Source organism: Melospiza melodia, chromosome 2 (assembly GCF_035770615.1).
Source record: "Melospiza melodia melodia isolate bMelMel2 chromosome 2, bMelMel2.pri, whole genome shotgun sequence".
NCBI classification, from domain to species: Eukaryota; Metazoa; Chordata; class Aves; order Passeriformes; family Passerellidae; genus Melospiza; species Melospiza melodia.
Genome location: NC_086195.1, coordinates 133,381,350 through 133,399,615, shown reverse-complemented (window position 1 = coordinate 133,399,615; position 18,266 = coordinate 133,381,350). Strand labels below are relative to the sequence as shown.

Here is an 18,266-nt window from a genome sequence, read left to right as displayed (position 1 = left end):
AGGTGCAAAGTGTGCTGTTCTTCAGAAGTACTGTCTGGGAGTACCTGAAATCAGTGGGAACCTTTCAAGTGTTATCAGAGGAAGAACTGGTCCAGGGAAGGGTTCCTGCAGGGGCATCTCCTGTTTTCATGCCAGCAGCAACTCTGCAACTATTGGTGGTGGAGTTGAATTACACAATAAAGTGTAAAAGGAAGAGTAATACACTCTAAAGCTGAAAGTTATAAAAACTACACACCACTGCTTTTTCTTCTACCTGCATTTAAAATTATAAAAGTATTTGTATGCTTACATCTATAATTTCCTATTGGAGCTCTTTTCCACTTCCTTTTTTCTTTTTTTTTTTTTTTTTTTTTTTTTTTAATTACAGAGTCTACTTCCGTTTTTACAAGCACTTCCAAGCAGGTCATCTGAGAGGAATGTACCCTTAGCAGCACAAATTAATTTTTTTTTCCCCTGCCTTATTTAAAAGTAGACTTCAGACCGTGACTATTTATTCTAAGAGTAATAAGCAAAGGACCAGATGCTAGAGTCTTTTCAATTACAGAAACATTTAAAGACAGCTGTACCATATAAACTCTCATGGAGAAATCATATGCTTGCAGCATCTGGTGGGTTTTGGCCGTGCCCCCAGCACGCTGTATCTGTTCTGAGGCACGAGCTAAGGTGAGGTTGACTTCACCATGTGGGTTTTTGGGGTAGGGGTGTGCTAGTTTTGACCCTAAACAAGGACTAATGTGACTCACAGGGGTCTGAGGATGAGGGAAGAGACGAGAATGTTTCTAACTCCATGTTTCAGAAGGCTTGATTTATTATTTTATGATATATATTAAAACTATATATTATATTAAAACTATATAAAACTAAAAGAATAGAAGAAAGGATTTCATCGGAAGGCTAGCTAAGAATAGAATAGCAAAGAATGATAACAAAGGCTCTGTCTCAGACTCTCTGTCCGAGCCAGCTGACTGTGATTGGCCATTAATTACAAACATCCAACATGGGCCAATCACAGATCCACCTGTTGCATTCCACAGCAGCAGATAACCATTGTTTACATTTTGTTCCTGCGGCCTCTCAGCTTCTCAGGAGGAAAAATCCTAAGGAAAGGATTTTCCATAAAAGATGTCTACGACAGACTAACACTTCAGGTCTTGCATTTAGTGGCAGGAAATAAACACTGCTTTACACCTTTTATAGAAGAGTCAAAAGGGCTGGTGCTAAATTGACATGACTACCTGGCATTAATTGTTTTACCAGAATAAAATACCAGGATTTTTTATCCAGAAGAGAGCATCCTGTACTCTTCAATTTCCTTCAATTTCATCCCACCCGCACAAACATGAAGATTGTATTTCTGAGAACAGTGTTCTGATGAGTCACGTTCCTGGTAGTGTGAAAGAACATCCAGAAAGTAACCAGGCTGGAGTCCCTGTTCCTAAACTGGCATGAGAAAGCACCAGCAGAGCATTCCATTGTGTGTTGATGCCCATGCAAAGATAGCATTTGAGAATGTTATGGGCATGTATCTGGAACAGTTCAGAACGTTCATTTCCCCTCCAGAATTTGTATTTGCCTCTTTTGTCTGACAAAGGAGTTCCCCGTGTCAGCAGTAACAGATTGAAAGAGGACTGAGGAATCATGCCCTCTCTCACACTCTGCTTTCAGAAGTCACTCTCAGTAACAATTTTGTTTCACAGCCCCATTTTTCTGGCTGGCTAACATGAGCTCTGGGTAACCCTTTGTCTGGATCTCATGGTGACACAAGGCATGTTGTTGAAACAGCATGTTCTAAAATGAAATGAACAGTGAGTACGGATTATACACACACGGTCTGGCAGCCAATACCACACTGCAAATGAGTAAAGTTCTGGAGAGGACCATTAAGAAGCACCTAAAAAAGCAAAGCTCAAGTGTCCTGTGTTTGTCCTTCAAAATAACACAGGTGCTGGACAAACATTTTAAGATAAATGAACACTTTAATTACGTATTAAAATTGCAATAATATTCTTCAGTACAAATGATACTAGGCGCTCTGACTCAAGTACAGGAAACTGCTGTGTTAAGCTAAACTGTGCATCTCATGTATTTTTATTAAATCTATTTCCCTCTCCACATAATAGTTTATGTACAACTAACAAATTTTGAAGAAAATCTGACTTTTTTGTCTAGGGACCTAAAGGAGACTGCTTTGAAAACATGGTTCCAGTTTTGAGGATGAAATTTTTCTCAAAAAGAATTGTTGCTTACCTACCTAACATCACAAATTTAGTCACAAGTGATTAATTAGTTTTTCTGTTTACATACAGATGCCTAATGAGAAAATCCATTTAAATTGTGCATCAAAAAACTTAAAGAACTCAAACCACCGGGCCATGCAAAGTTAGATAAGTTTCTGCTTGATTGTATTTTACATGAAGAGTTTATCAGAATCATATTAGCTGTGCTTTTATAACTGATCCAACTATATATCTTTGCATATTTTTATTAGCATACAAATATCTGGGTTTTATTAGGAGATATTAGCTCCACTAAATGTTAGGTATATAACAAATCCAGCTTTGATGCTGTTGATCATTACACCAGCAGTTTACATCTGACATAAAACTGTCAGAGGCATAGGAGTGACTCAAGTCACCATAAACCACAAAGCAACTGCTCTGTTCACATAAGTTACATCCCCCTGCAGAGCTGGGGAACTTCTCCTGCCACTTTTTGCGTATATTTTAGAGATCTGCCTGGCCAAGACTGCCCTGGCTTTAAAAGGAGTGGGAATGTGAGGATACTGCCATATATAAACAGCAGATACTATGCCCTGTTTCTATATATGTAATTCTAATTTTGGAATAATTGCATCTCTTTTTTCTTCTTTGATATATGATTAAAAATAAAAAGGTGGAAGTATCTTCTGTGGAGAAGAAAATTCATTCTGGGTTTTGATGACTTAGCACAGAGAATATCTGGGTTACATTCTTAATTTGAACAACATCCATTTTGCTGCATTACAGTGGCCAAACCAACTATTTAAAAATATCCTGAGTACAAAAAATAATTACATTTTGTTAATAATTTGAAAATTTTGTTTCATGTTTATTTGGTTTGGAAAAAAACCTCTAAGTATAACCTGCTGAATTTTGTCTAACCTGCTGTGCTCGCTCTTTACTTTACTTTGTTATTTTAATCAGGCAGAATACTGTCATCTTATACAACATGCAAATGGATCCATGTTTTTTTAAAAACTCCTTTCAAAATTATTCCATCCCCTAAAATCCCTTCTTTAATGTAAACCATACTGAAACTCTTAGCACATCATACTGCTGTAAACTTTCTTAATATAGGGATAAGGACTCACATTGCTTCTTACAGGAAGCCCCTAAAATATGTTATGTTTCACATCCCTAATAACTCTTAAATATTTCAATGGCCTGGCCCATTGTCCACCAGCAGAAACATACAAAAACAGTTGCTTGAAAAAATGGAAAAAACGTGTTTGATAAAAAAAAAAAAATTGTCTGTGTGGCTTGTCTAAAGCAGATTTAAACTCTTGAAAAGGTGATCACTAGTCCCAATTATTTAACAAATAATTATCAAGCAGTTAAATTGGCCAGGTTAAGTTCATAAATATTTTTTCACCTCTCCCAAGCCACTTTATATACCAGTTATATGTAATTTTCCACTCATGCTGTCTGATTAATGTCGCTCATATGGATGCCCAAAGAAAGTTAATAAATGACACAACAAATCAGATAAACTCTTGGATTTCTGAAAGAAATATTTTCATGTTCTTTCCAGAGTTATTACTTCAATGGTAAATAGATTTTGTTCATGTCCTTTCTATAAAGAAAAAGAAAAGATATCAACAATTTACTCTGTTATGACTCTCACTGTTCTCTACTGAAATTCTTTCCCAGTATCAGAGATATACTGCAATTCCAGTAATAAGCTGTACCTGGATTTATGAGCAAAACACAGCGTAAATCATGACATGAAGACATGTAATTCTGTTTTCTGTGACTCATCAGCTTTTTTTCCAGTTCCCACCTTGATATCCAAAAACCCCACCTTTTTAAAAAAATATATAAAAATTGGGATAAATTGTATGGCCCAGACACTCCAAAGAAGAATACTTTTCCTCTGGTTGCACACTGTTCTCTTCTGAATTTTCATTACTTCTTTCCCCTATCTCTTCTCTGAGAGCTGAAATATCACTGAACATTTTCACTGATATTTTCTGATCCTGCTAGAATGCTTCTGGTAGAAAGAAAATCTGTACCAGAAAATGAAAAGTAAACTACTGATTTTTTTCCTAAATTCTCAAAAATTGGTAAAAAAAATCATGATTTGCAGAACCTGTCATCCTATAATTAGGTTAATTGTCTTTTTATTGTCCCTTCTGAGCTTAAATGAAAAAAGAGTAGCAATAGCATCATTGAGTTGCTCAAATCTAGAAGAAAACAAGAAGTGCCACATCATGCAATAATTGTGTTTGTTACAAGTTGATACACAACATGAAACATAAAATCCCTCCATGAATTTCTGTGTTAAAACAGAAAACAGCATCACCAAAAGACATAAAGGATTTGCTTTTGACTTCAGTGAGTATGGAAACAGATTCTATATTTTGGGTGGGGTTTCCACAACTTAAAATTTTCAGCAGGACAGCAGAGATGTAACCTTCTCCTAAAAGCAGGCTCACATACACCAGCTACTCTCATTCTGCTAGATCTTAATGTTCTTCTTGAATGCCTGAGGAGCTTCATCTTCCTATTTGGCACAGTTCTAAATTGGCTTAAATCATATTTATCCAACATTTAGCTACATTATATTTTCAAGGGTAATTTGTGTCTTTCTCCCAGAGCATTTAGTTTTTTTTGTGCTCTGTAGGGTTCCACTCTGGCCCTGTTCTTACTCAGCAATCGGAAGCTGCCTGTGAGCAGTGCTGGTCATTGGCACCATTCTGGATTTCATTTCTATGCTGACAAGACACAGATATTGTCAACCAAACCAGCAATTTCAGATGATGCTATTACCATATTGACGAGCTGGTAAGCATAAAAGCCTCCACAAACATCAATTTTCTTCAGTTAAAATCAGAGAAAAACCCTGAGCTGTTCATGGCTGGCTCTTGCCATCAACTCACACCCACTTGAACTTCTAACCCAGCTTGAAAATTCAATGTGGGTTCATTGGCTAAAAACCTTGTATGTTTTATGACTGCAAGCTCTTCTTTCAGTGTTGCTGTCAAAAGATTAAGGCTTCTTATTATTAGTTGAACTAAATGTGCTTTGCTTATTGCTCACTCATGCTTTTATGTTCCCTGGGCTAGATTATTTTAATGCCCAGCTTGTTGATCCGCCGAGGAGGCCGATTATCAAATTTCATCTTGTATAGCAAGGGCTGTTTCCAGAGCAAGTATTGTACAGACTAATGCAGGTTTCATACCTGCTGTTCTCTCACAGTGGTCACTAATACACCACAAAATCTATTTAAGCTATTACTGCTCTTATACTACCAAGTGTTTTCATGAACTTTGGCTTATTATAAGAGATATTTGTTCAGGGGGCTGATTCTACCAGGTTAAGGTAACAGAAGCTTTATCACTGACTTCAGACTGAAAAAAAAAATAAAATGTCTGACAGTTCCCATGAAATACTTAGTAAGTGTTTAATGTCTAAGCTGTTTAATTTTATTTTGATCTTTCCTGTGAAAAAGAAAATTTTAAGAGTTTTGTTCCCAGGACTTGGCCTTCAAATGACCAGAAGTTAAACTTACCAGAATATTGTCATTAGGACCTTTCCTAAGAACACAGAACTTCAAAAGTCAGTGGTGGGGAGTAAGAGGATTTATAACTCTCTAGCACTGACAACAGAGGTGATTTCACAACACACTGCATAACTTACTTGCTTATAGAAAGTCCTTACAAGAGCAAGAATTTATGCACAAAACATTTCTGCCACCATTTAAAAGGAAAAGAGCAGTTGTAGAACCCCTAAAATTGTAGCTAAGAATATGGGCCTACACAGATTGCATTGAAGATTAAAATATTTTGGCTCCAGTGTCTGCTGTAATGAGAATATGTATAAACTGACAGAGCTGAAAAGCATTTAATTTAGATGGCAGACTACAAAAATTAATGTGAAAATGAGAATTGCTTAGGGGTAATAGATTGAGGATACAAGACTCATTTTTTAAGTGTTAACCTTTTACATGACAGTGTGATACTGTAATTAAAATGGCAGCATTCTTTGTTTGGGGAATTTATTTTACATTCTTAATTGTTTTGTAGTTTCTATGTTATGGTTTTTTTTCTGGCAACTTCTGACTGACAGAAGTCGAAGATTTTTCATATCGATACAATGGAATGAGTGAGCTTCATTGTACTGAGCAAAAGATTAAGCAGCAACTTGTTTTAATTGCTGTAAATTATTAAATTAAACTATTCCTGAATATTAATATTTGTTCTGGTCTATCGTGAATGTGAACATGGGAAATCAATTGATTTCTTTCTAGTAACTGGATCCTTAAGAACTTACCCCAAACTTTGAGCCACTTTGATGTTCAAAGGCTGAGATCAGAGATGAGAAGAAAAAGAATGGAGACCTCTTCACAGTATTTTTACCTTTGAAGTCTCAGGTTAAAAGTACTATTTCTGTGTGCTTAAACAAGCAAGAGAATGAAGGATAAGATCATGAATTATGATAACAGACAAGTGACAAATGTTTTGCATGAAGTACTTTTCCTTGTCGGGAGAGAGAATGTTCTTCTAAGAGATTTCCAAAGAGATTGGCAATTTCTAGAGTCAATTATCGGGAAGAAAGAGATATATACTCTATTTGGGTTTAACTGTTTAAATGGGAATAAAAGATTCATTTGGAGCTTTTCCCCTTGTTTCCCTCTACATTTCATACAAGTGGTAGCAAACATGCACATTATCCAACTGTCAACAAATCCCCTAGACTCAAGCCTGGAACAGCATATCCCACGTTTCCCCCATGAAAACCCTTCATGAAAGCTCCTCTGTCAGTCAAGATCATACTATTCCCTCCTCTATTTATCTCTAAGTGTCACTCAGCTCCATTCCACCAGCTTGGAAAAACGTCAAGAACTTTTATCTTCAGAGTCAGTTGCCAGTTCTGTTTAGTGAACAAGCCAGCAGGGACCTCTGGTGCCATCAATGCCCCTCTCTTCAGGGATGGAGTATATCATTATCCCGATGGCTGGACAGAAAAAAAAAGCTGCATTTTTAGAATAGTTCTCAGGGAGCAGTTACTGGAAATCTCCTCCCTCGAGACAGACTATTGGCAACAAGTTTTGCTGCTGTGACATGAGGTATTGCATCAAGGCCCAATCCTGCCACTAATAAAGTTAGTGGGAAACGTGCCATTCTTTTCAAGCAAAGTCAACAGGATTAGTGTAGCAAATCAGGGCTAAAAAACGTACCTTGCATCTACAAATGCAAATGGAGAGCCAGGTCCCAAGTGAGAATGTCATTTTACGTCTGGTTTCAGAATCTGGCGATGTGTCAAATCAGAGTAAGTCCCTTCCCCAAATTTCAAACTGACTTTATAGAAAAGGGAAGTTTCATTTTCATGTTGCAACACTTCAATTTTTGGTTTTAGGGCTGTTTGTTTAAGTTTGAGTCTAAAATAAGCCAAGAACAGACTGTTTCAGTGTTGGATTTCTTTTTCCTCTTTAAAAAAACAATTAGTTTCCTCTAATACACGGCACACGCATTGTACAGATTTTAATTCTTTACAAACTATTTTCTGATAGAAAAGTCTTCACTTTATGCTTTTCCTTAACCAGCTCTAGCAGACTCTTTTAATTACCAACAGACACATTAGACAGCTGTGCTAGGAAACATTACTTAACCTGCTCAGCCTGAATGGGGAATTTTTGTGGATGTCAGCTGTCAGACCCACAGGCTCTGGACTGCACTCACAGGTAACAGTCCCACTCTCTCGGCAAGGGCCCTTTTCCCATAAAGAAATAACATGGTGCTGGGTTATTTTAATTTTTATATATGTGTGTGTGTGTGTGTGTGTGTGTTGGTTCATTTTTTTTTCATAAGATATTATGATACTTGGCAATACTGGCTTTAATTCTACTTAAAATGACAGAACTGGATTGTCATCATTTTTAATGGGTAAAATCCATGCAGTTCATCAGAGGTGCTGTAAAATCTCATCAGAAATTAGACTGTAAAATTAATAGGGCTATATTCCCTATAATGCTGTTTTATAAATCTGGAACTGCAGCAGATTTGGAGTTCCACACACAGTGCAATTCAGCAGTGGTGGAGTCTTCAATTTAAACAAACAACATGTGCAGTGACTGGTACCTGCAGTAACTGGTACCCCATGCCAAAGAGCTGCTGGCTGTGTTTTAATTTGAGTAGTAGGGTACCAAATCCTTTAATTCCATCCCTGGGCTTTCACTTGAGTGTATTTCTATACCACAGCTCTAGGCCATGGGATAACTTCCCCCCGGTTTGTTTTTATGCAGCAGAGGGTAAGAATGGCTGTGAGACACTGATTTTGACGATGCAGCCCTTGCGTGCAGATATCCCAATAGTCGGGGAGGAATGACAGGGAAAAATGGACAGGAGAGTCACAGGGGAAAATGGACAGGAGAGACATGGGGCAACCTGGGGGAGGTGAACAGCTCTGTGGAGAAGGAGAGCAGCTCCAGCAGTGCCCAGGAGCCAGGTGTGGGGAGAGAGGCAGGCGATGCTGCCAGCATCCCCATCCCTGTGCTTGGCAGCACGGAGCCGCAGAGCCTGGTCCCCAGGCTCCCATCCCCAGCAGCCTGATGGGAAAATCCCAAATGGGACCCCACAGGAAAATCCCAAGCAGGATCTGCAGGATTTTCCTCCCAGTGAGAGCAGCAGAGCCTCCCCTGCCCCCAGCAGACCGGGCAATCTGGCGGCACATATGTGACATATGTGACATTATGTAAGGAGCGGCTGCTGCCGACTGGGAGCCGTGGCAGGGCGGCGAGAAGAGAAGGCAAAGCCTCTTCCCCCGCGCTGGAATGAGTCACTCCCAATGGAGATTTGCACCATTTTAAGACCAGGTACCTCCCTGTAATAATTGTACAGAGTTACTATAAAACCTCAGGGTTCATCTGCAGAAACGTTCCTTACGCCGGAGCTCTCTGTGGAGACATACTTGTAAAAATTGGTGTGAGGGGAAGATTAAATAGATAAGAATATAAAAGCAGGTTATAGAATAAATACAGTCTTGTATTTATTCTGATTCTCCTGCTGAATTCTGTAATGCTGGGTGGACTCCTTCACCACGTTTCCCACCTCGGTTTCCTGATGTGAAAGGCCTATTTCAACTCTTTCTCTACCTTATCTAAATGTTGTAATACAACAGAAATACATTCACTGCTGTCTAGCCTATGGAATCTGTATCTTAGTTTAGCCTTCAAACTTGCAACAAACAATTATCAACATATAAATATGCTTTGATATGGTCTTGGATTGTGTTCCCTTTTCTTGTAAGGTCCTGCTATTCATGCCATCCCAAGAAAAAAGTGTTTGCCAAAGGTAAAAGAGCAAAATATTTTTTAATAACCTGATAGAGAATAAAACACAATGAGAAAGATACTTTTTTAAAAAATCCAGTTTAAAAAAATCCTTGAGTAATAATTTTTGATATTAGTAAAGCCATTGCCTGAAGTAATCATGCACCATTAGTGCACAGCAGCATAAAACAAGGTGAAAATTTTTGAGAAAGAACTTAGAGGAATGAATTTGTTACAAGGAATACACTTTCTCTCTGTCATATTTGCACATTTAAGAGGCCTCTGCTTTACCAGTGGCAATTCAAAGTGACAATGCCTGGCTTAGTGCTGCTGTCTTTTAGCTACTATTATAGAAATTGTAGCTGCAGAGTTTTCAAAGTGAACAATTTTATGCAGTTAATTGTGTAACATTGTTTACAAATTTAAACCGCACAATGAATGTATTATTCACAGACACACATAATGGACTCTTTGTATTGAATGATGGTTTAAGAAAAAATGTAACTGATTTTGGAGCTACAATGATTGATTTATGAGGTAAAATTAAAAGTGCTAAGTATGTATTACTTGTCTACTCACCAGATAAGTGGATGGGGGTGGTATGAAAAATATCTATATATAACTAATTGCAACACATGGATATCAAGGAATCAGAGAAATTATTTCAAGCAAAGCAAAAGGATTACCCTAGAAGTAAATGGTGAAGATTTAAGAAAGGCAATTGCCTATCAAGGGAAACCAGACAAGAATTAGATGTTCTTGCCTATAAAAATCTTATCTAATATGTAATGGAAGCTTTATTCTTAGAAATTTTAAAACAGCAGGATCGAACAATATCAAATTAAAAGACAGCACTCCAGTAACATCTCTCATTAATATCTTGCTTTTAAAGTAATGGTGGGACTTTAAATTGAATGGTACCAAATATGAATAATGGAAACTACCTGCCTTTAATGAAGAAAGGACTTCTGTAGTACCAAGGGATGTGACTTCTTGGTACTTACCAAGAAGTACTGGAAGTACTTTCCATTTTTAATTCATTTGGAAGGAAAAAAAATTATCATTATACATGGTGAATATCATAGGGATTCACAAGCAGCTCCATTAAAAAGCCTTAAACCAAGTAAAAAGCTTAGTTAGTTTAGATAAGAACTATGCCCTGCTGCTCTGCTGTAGCTTTTTATAATAACAGATTTTAACTGAAAAACAAATTTACGGAGGTACTTGTTTTATTTCATTTTCTCAACTGATACTTTAACAAAAGCATGTAAAATCATATTAATGCATGGGGCCAATTTGGAAGAAACACACCAAAGCAATGCACTAAACTTGCTGCTTCCACCATCCACTTCTACTAAGCAAAAACATCTCAATTCACTGTTAGCTAAATCCCATGAACATCTTGCTATCCCCTTATTTGAGCTAGCCTGCTTCAGGGTAAAAATTCCATCTACAGGAAAACTGCTTTAGTAAAGGACAGTTCCTCTTGTCAAAGGGCTGAAGGAGATGGGTTTAGCAGGGCAGTTTTTATAATTTAATAAAAAAGTTAATCCAAGTGTTTCCATATTGATTTGTCTTGATTTAAGCTCTAAAATTAATGAAGGATCATATTTCTATGAAACAGCCATGAACAGCACAATATATTATAACTTACCTTTAAGCTGGAGCAAAATAGCCCATTTTTCCTAGATTGGCAACTGTCACACATTTTTACATAGAAACAGGACAGATAGATTACTCATTACTTTGATTTTAGCTACCTAATTCCATCAAAATATTACAAAGCAAAACCATTGCATCAGCATGGAATGTTTTATCCCTGAATTTTTGATGGGCAAAATAAAATAAAAATTTTCCAGATCTATCTATCTGTAAATTCCTATGCTACACCATCTTGCATATAAACAATGTAACATGTCTAGCATATATAAAAGCAGTTTTCTCTTCACTCAGATTCACATTATTGTCTATACCATATGACTTGTAACTGGTTAAGTATCAACTTCAGTTCATTTTACCACTCAGCTTTGCACTCCTTATCCATTTATTCTCCTGCCAAAGCAACCTGACCCTTCTTCCACCCGAACATTAACACACATTATAAGTTTCAATTCTTCCTCTTTCTGGAAATTTATCTTCATACTTTGTGAACTTTGTAACTCATATTTTCATCAAGTTTCAGTCATGACACTCTTATGGGTCTGAGTGACCACATTTTGAATGTGTTTACACTCTTATGTCATGTGTACTAAAGTGACATTATGAACTCCCACCAAAAAAAAGCAGAACATGCATTCAGTACATCAATAATGTTTATAACATGTCCCATAGAAATGAAATGGAAGTTCTGACACTATTGCCTTTTCTGGTGTAATTTATTGAACTTGCGGCCACCAATTTCAAATGTTTATACATGCTAACAGTTCTATTCACCTCCTCCACTGGCAATATTTGGCCTAAGAAAGGATGGCCATTAGGCACAACACAATAACTCATGGAAATAGAACCTCACATTTCAAAATCTAGCAAAATACTAGTAGAAGACTAGCAAAAGACTAGTAGAAGTTAATAAATAGCTGCAGTTATCATAACTTTTTAAAAAAAAACAACAAAACCCCCAAATTTATCAGCTAGATTTCATTTGTTATTGAGTAAAGTATAGTACTCTTTACTACAGATGACCTGGTGGCTGTCTAGGATTACAGACTGGAGCAGGGGTGATCCAGCCCAAAGGTTAGGGCCTGTGTCCAGAACTGGAAACGAGGCAAACATTCATGGCCAAAAACCAGGAACCAGAAAGTCAAACCAAGGGTCAGCAGCCAGAGATAGGAATAAGCATCTGCCCAGGAATCACGACCTGAAATCAGAAACCCACAAGGAGAAACTGCAACCACAGGACACAGTGCAGAGGTGGTTCTGAAATATACACTGTGATGAGAGGATGCACCAGGGCTCCACCTTGGACCTGCTCCTGAGCTGTGGCTGATGGGTCCAAACCGCAGAGACCCTGATTTACTACTCCAGGAGAAGATCTTAGCACAGATCAGCAAATTTTACCTGAAAAACATGGCAAATAAACCAGCCTTCTACCCTCCAAGACTCTCTGGATATTGAGAAAGACAGAAAATCTTTTTCTAGGTATCACACTTGTTTAGGTAGATCCATAGAAACCTTACAGCTCTGCTGCAGCCAATCCAGCAAGTTCCAGAGGAATTGCATCCACTTAATATTTCTGTATTTTTTTCTAAGATGCAACTTCCAAATTGGTTAAAAGCAGGAATGAATTAAAACAGTTATAGTGTATGGCTCCTAAGAGTTTTGATAATCCTGTGATATACCTAAGGGTTTTGTACTATCACTGGAGATAGGGGTGCCAAATGGTCAGAATAGACTTCTACCTCTAATTGTGTATGCATGAAGCAGCAGTGCAGGAAGGTTGTGTGCAACAAGGCCTGGTGTGACAAATCAAATCAAAAGAAAAGAAAAGTAGAATGGTTGGGTTGGAGGTCATCTGGTCCAGCTGCCTGCAGTGAGCAGGGACATCTTCAGCTAGACCAGGTTGCTCAGAGCTCCATCCAATCTGACCTGGATCAGCTTCCAGGAATGGGGCATCTACCGCCTCTCTGGGCAATCTGTAGCAGTGTTTCACCACCCTCATCATACAGAATTTCTCTCTTATCTCCAGTTTCAAACTAATCTCTTTCAGTGTAAAACCATTGCATCTTGCCCTATCACAACAAGCCCTGCTAAAAAGTCTGCCCCCATCTTCCTCATAAGTCACCTTTTCGTGCTAAAAGGCCACTAAAAGGTCTCCCCAGATTCCTCTCTTCTCCAGAGACCCCAATTCTCTCAGCCCATCTTCACCTACCTTGCTTAGGTATGCAAAGATATCTTAGGCACATTAAGAATTTAAATATGCAAATATTGTGCAGTGGGTCAGAGCACCCACATATTTCTTAGAAAAAAAATCATGTTGAGGATTTTGCTATGACCTCACCCTATTTTTCTGTGGGAAAGAAAAATATTGTCTGACTTCCCTCATAGCATATTCTACATCTTATTGACAAATCACTTATGACACTAATTTATTAGCATAGAAATATTACTACACTCAAGACAGCCTGCTTTGATTTACTACATCAGGGTTTTTCATATGCCAAGGTCCTATCTCTCTGCTGGATCATTAAAAATCCCTTGGCTTTTTCTTTTTTATTTTGTGCAATGTAAGAGTTTTGCCCTGTGGCCCTGGCTAAAATCCTGAGTATTGGAATGGATTTGCTGCTCAAAGGAAGATTCACTGACCTGCTGCTTAAGATATACAGGATTTGTTTATCAAAACCATCTTTACAATAGCTCCTTAATGAAAAAGTCAATGGCAAAAAAAGGGAAAAAAGGGGGGGCATAAACAAAAATTTATGAAAAGTAAAACCCAACTATTAGAGACAAGCTGCTTAAATTGCAACACTGTTTTATCCTCCTTTTGTGAAATCTACATTTATGACATTCAAAGGGAAGGAACGCAACTAAACCCATCTATCCCTTTCCAAGCAGTTAGTGCTCCAGGGCTCGATATCTGCTCAGTTTTGTGAGAACATCAACACCACTTCAGAGAAGCTGGGTGTAATGACTGCATCCAGAGGCACCTCCTGAATTCCACAGAGATGTGAAGCACTGTAAGATTCAAGAGTCTTTTTGCCATCACCATTATATTAAAAGGAAGCTGGGTGGCCAATTTCATAAGCTGTTGTTCCAAGTTTTTTCCCTCTCTTGCATGGCTTCATTTCACTTTGTGCACAAGCAGTGACTGACTATTGGTCCTAATCAGAGTAAGCAAGCCCTGCATCACCAATATTCCAGAGTACAGGGGCCCATTGAGAAAACACATTCAGAAAAATAGAAAACTTGAGACTGAAATAAAAACTTAAGCTCTGTCCCTCACATAAATTGATTTGGTATTTTGAAAAAGAAATCAAATCAATTGACCTAAAGCTCGTGGCTCAGATGAAATTCATAGAAAATCAACTGGCTTACTTTTAATTTAAGGCTCTTTCCTGGACAAAGAAAAAAGTACATCTTAACACCTAACTGAAGATAACCAATTATTTTATCTTGTCTCCACTTCTTCTGACACCAAATAAGCCCAAACAATTTCACTGTTACTTAAAAATGAGCTGTTGAAATGGGATGTGAATAAAAAAGTGGACACATTTTCAAGTCCTTCTTGCATTCTCTGAGTTCTTAATGTATATTTCAGCAAATGCTATTTTAGCTGTAGCAATAAATTTGAGCACCTGTTGTTTGTGTACCTACCAGTCTCTCAAATAACATGAACTGGTTTATTATACAATTCCAAAGAGTATGTTCGTGTTTTGTCTGAAAAGTAAACAATTCATCTCCTCACAAGGAAACAAGTCAGCTTTTTTCAGCACAGAAAATGAATGCATGGTGATCCTATATATCCAGCATAAAAAAAACCAGCACAGAGTTTTGAAATAAAAATAAATATATCCAAACAGCCTATGTGTAGAAGTTCAATTAGCGTAAACAAGCAAAAGCAGCATTACCGAAAATGGGCGGCACATGCAGGCACACACACTTTGAGGTCTGTGAGGAGCACACTTGCTCCTCTTTGGAGGGGCCCAGCAGCCAGCAGCAGGGCTGATAAGGCACTGAAATGCCCTGCAGTGCTCCCCTCCCTCCCCAGCAGACACGGCAGCACCGTCAGACACCCGGCTGCGTCAAGCCGCGGCTGGGGAAGCGAAATCTTCAGCAGGAACTTTGCACCCGCATATATCTAAAAGTCAACACGGCTCATTGTCGCATTAGGGAGCTGCTGCTGTCCCAGGATTGCTGAGATACTTGGCAAGACAGACAGGCAGCCTCTCTGTCTCCCCGATGGCGTCTGCCCTGCTGCGGATTTGTCACGCGATTCATCGAGTTGAACCGAGCACATAAATTTTCAGTTATGACTGGAAAGTTAGAGAATTCTCCACAGATGAAAACTACGTATCCATGCTGATAGTCAGGCAGGGAGCACCTTGGGGAACAAGAGCAGGAACAAAAGATCACTCCCAGAGTGTCACAGTCAGAGAAAGGAAGAACAAGCTAAAAGTAACACTGGCGAGAAATTAATTCAATGTTAACTCTAGAAGTCCTTCTACATTCATTCATTTTCCAGTCAAAACATCATTAAATATTTAAATCACTCCCACCATAGATGATATTTTATTGAGATTTGTTTTTAAGAACTGAGAGTTCAGCAAATCAAAAGCTTCTACCACAATCTCAAGTCTGAATTTAAAACCAGCATCTTCACAATAAACCACTGATCTCCACCCATAACTGTGGCAAACCAGCAGCCAGACACACAACAGGGAGATCATGCAGAACCCTCCACTTAACACAGAAGCAATACAGATCTGGATTTTTATATAAAATCTCATGTCAGACTGGAGGACCAAAAAAAAACAAGGTCCTTTCATAATAAAGACTCAAACCTTTCTCATATGTTAGATGACATCTATCATAATTCATATGGTGTAAGCAAATTTGGTTATTTTACTCTTTTTTCCTCTCTTAGAAAAGCTTATTTTCAATCAATATTTTACACAGCGCAGGCCATGCTCTACAACTGAATGCAAAAACCTGAGCTTCTTGCCAGGGAAAGACTTAAACCTGAATATGAGGAAACAAACATTACTTTTTGAACAACTCTTTTGAAGAAGTTTGTGAAAGTCCTTACACAGCAAATCTATGTAGACCTATAAAGATGACTTCATTTTAGTCCACTCTTTCCTTCTAATTTTGTTATAATGTGTGTAACTCCCTAATGTGCACTTGTTTCCTTATTACCAACATATAAAGTAGTGAGCTACTCAGAATTCTCTTATAATTTTAACATTTACCCAGAGTATTTTGTATTTTGTTTCAAATTTGATTTTTTATTTAAATTGGCAAAGTTCTAGCGTGCAAACTGTTTTACTGAATATGACACCAAATGATCAATGTCAATTTGGTTTAGAGAGCACTCTAAGTATCTCTACAAGCACCTTCTTGCTGATATAACACAAGCTACATTAGAAATAAGTAATGGATGGTGGAAAGTTTGCCTTAACTACCCCAGGAGAATAAAGCAGTAAAGCAGTAGCTGCAGAAAAATCTCTTGCTCTACCCAGCCAGTGTGGTCAAAACTGAATGAAGAAAGCACTGGGAAAAGAAAGATCTGAAGAGGAGTGCAAAACCAAAGCAATAATGAGAAACAAATAAAAATAACTTTTGGACTATTCTGGTTTGGCATTTTTCAGGATTTCTGCCAAAGGAAATCCCCCTACATTTTCTTAAGACACCTGTATTTGCATGAGAAGGAGGAAGCCAGATGTGAGGGCTTTTCTGGTTGCATTACCTTAGGAGGGGTTTGAAACAGGGACTGGGGTGTGTGTAAACCAAGAATAAAACTTTTCACAGGCACAGATTCTTAGTGGAAAGATATTCATTCCCATATCACAAAATATCCTGGAAGTCATATTTGCATGCATACCCCATTTTCTGGCCACTTTTTTTTTCAGAAGAGCAATAACAGTTTCCTCTTTTAAGAGTCTTAGTACCTTGAATAAACTCCAACTTTTACTTACCTGTTAGATCTCTCTCAACGTAAGGATCCTAGTAGATCTGCAACCAACTAGAATGGCACAGTCCTTCTCTGGGATCTGGTTCTTGATCCAGGCAGGCAACAGGTGGGATGATTTTCAAACTCTCTGCTGAGAAAGAAAACAGGCAGCTTTAAACAAAAGAAGGTACAACCAGGCAAAATTTCAAAATAAAACAAAAAAAAAAAAAGGGGGGGGGGAAGAGAGAAAAAGCAAAGAAGCAGAAAACTGAAAACAAGAATTGACCTGCAAGTAATTTTCCTGTTTATTCTTGTATTTCTAACTGAAGCCAGGTGACAGAGGCACACAAGACTATGATGAAAATGGTTTGAGGGGAAGGCAAGAGGGAGATGCAAACACTCACCTATCTACTTCAGTGGAGCCAACAACCAGCACAGTTGCTAGCTGGCAAACCCAGTCCCAGCTCCTGTTTTGCTTGATTTGGACTATGCACCTGAACTTCAGCCTCCTGCCCTGGCCCATGAAACCTCACCAACCATGGGGCTATAGGCACTCTCCTCCTTCCTCCCATTATACCTTCTCCTGAACATATTTTATTGTTAATATGTGATCAATGCCAAGAAAAAAAGAATGAAGGAATCCCACTCTGTACAGTAGTAATGGCCTGACAGGGTTCATCTTTTCAGATGAGGCAAGCCAAGGCTCAGATCTGTAGCCACCACCCAGGAGAGCTCTGTCACCTAAAGGACTTTTATCAGTGCAGCAAGCAATGTACACATTTTATAGCTGTTAACTTTATCATCTTCTCCCCACCTTCTGTGCATTTTCAGTTGCCAGAAGTGCTGGGGAGGGCAATGACAGTCAGAGTTTCACAGGAAACAAAGATTCCAAGGCCAGGGATAATCAGCCTAGCAAAGAGAGGCCAGAGACTCGGGTGGAACTTCAGCAGTGGGAGCAACATAAAATGTTACTCACCATTGCTGCTGTGTCAGGGATTTGCATCAGTGCAGACCAAATGAACTGATTTTGGATGTGCTCTGCCACAGTCACCACTTCCAACAATAGCTCAATGACTTGGTCTGCTCACTGCAGTGGTTGCATGCAGACAACAAAGAGTAGCAGGAAAAAAAT

General features: G+C 38.4%; 1 protein-coding gene across 15 annotated transcripts in view; it reads right to left on the bottom strand.

Annotated features, from left to right (window-relative positions):
* NRIP1 (nuclear receptor interacting protein 1) overlaps positions 1-18,266 on the bottom strand; it is a 141,327-nt gene that overhangs the window by 77,948 nt on the left and 45,113 nt on the right. For 7 of the 15 annotated variants that reach the window (XM_063150043.1, XM_063150045.1, XM_063150037.1 and 4 more), the window contains one exon: positions 17,160-17,285. The gene's annotated coding sequence lies outside the window, so the exon portion shown is untranslated. Of the gene's footprint in view, positions 1-7,437; positions 7,616-17,159; positions 17,286-17,420; positions 17,447-17,538; positions 17,669-18,266 lie in introns of those variants that run through there. The other 8 variants (XM_063150044.1, XM_063150047.1, XM_063150039.1 and 5 more) reach the window with 6 other exon arrangements.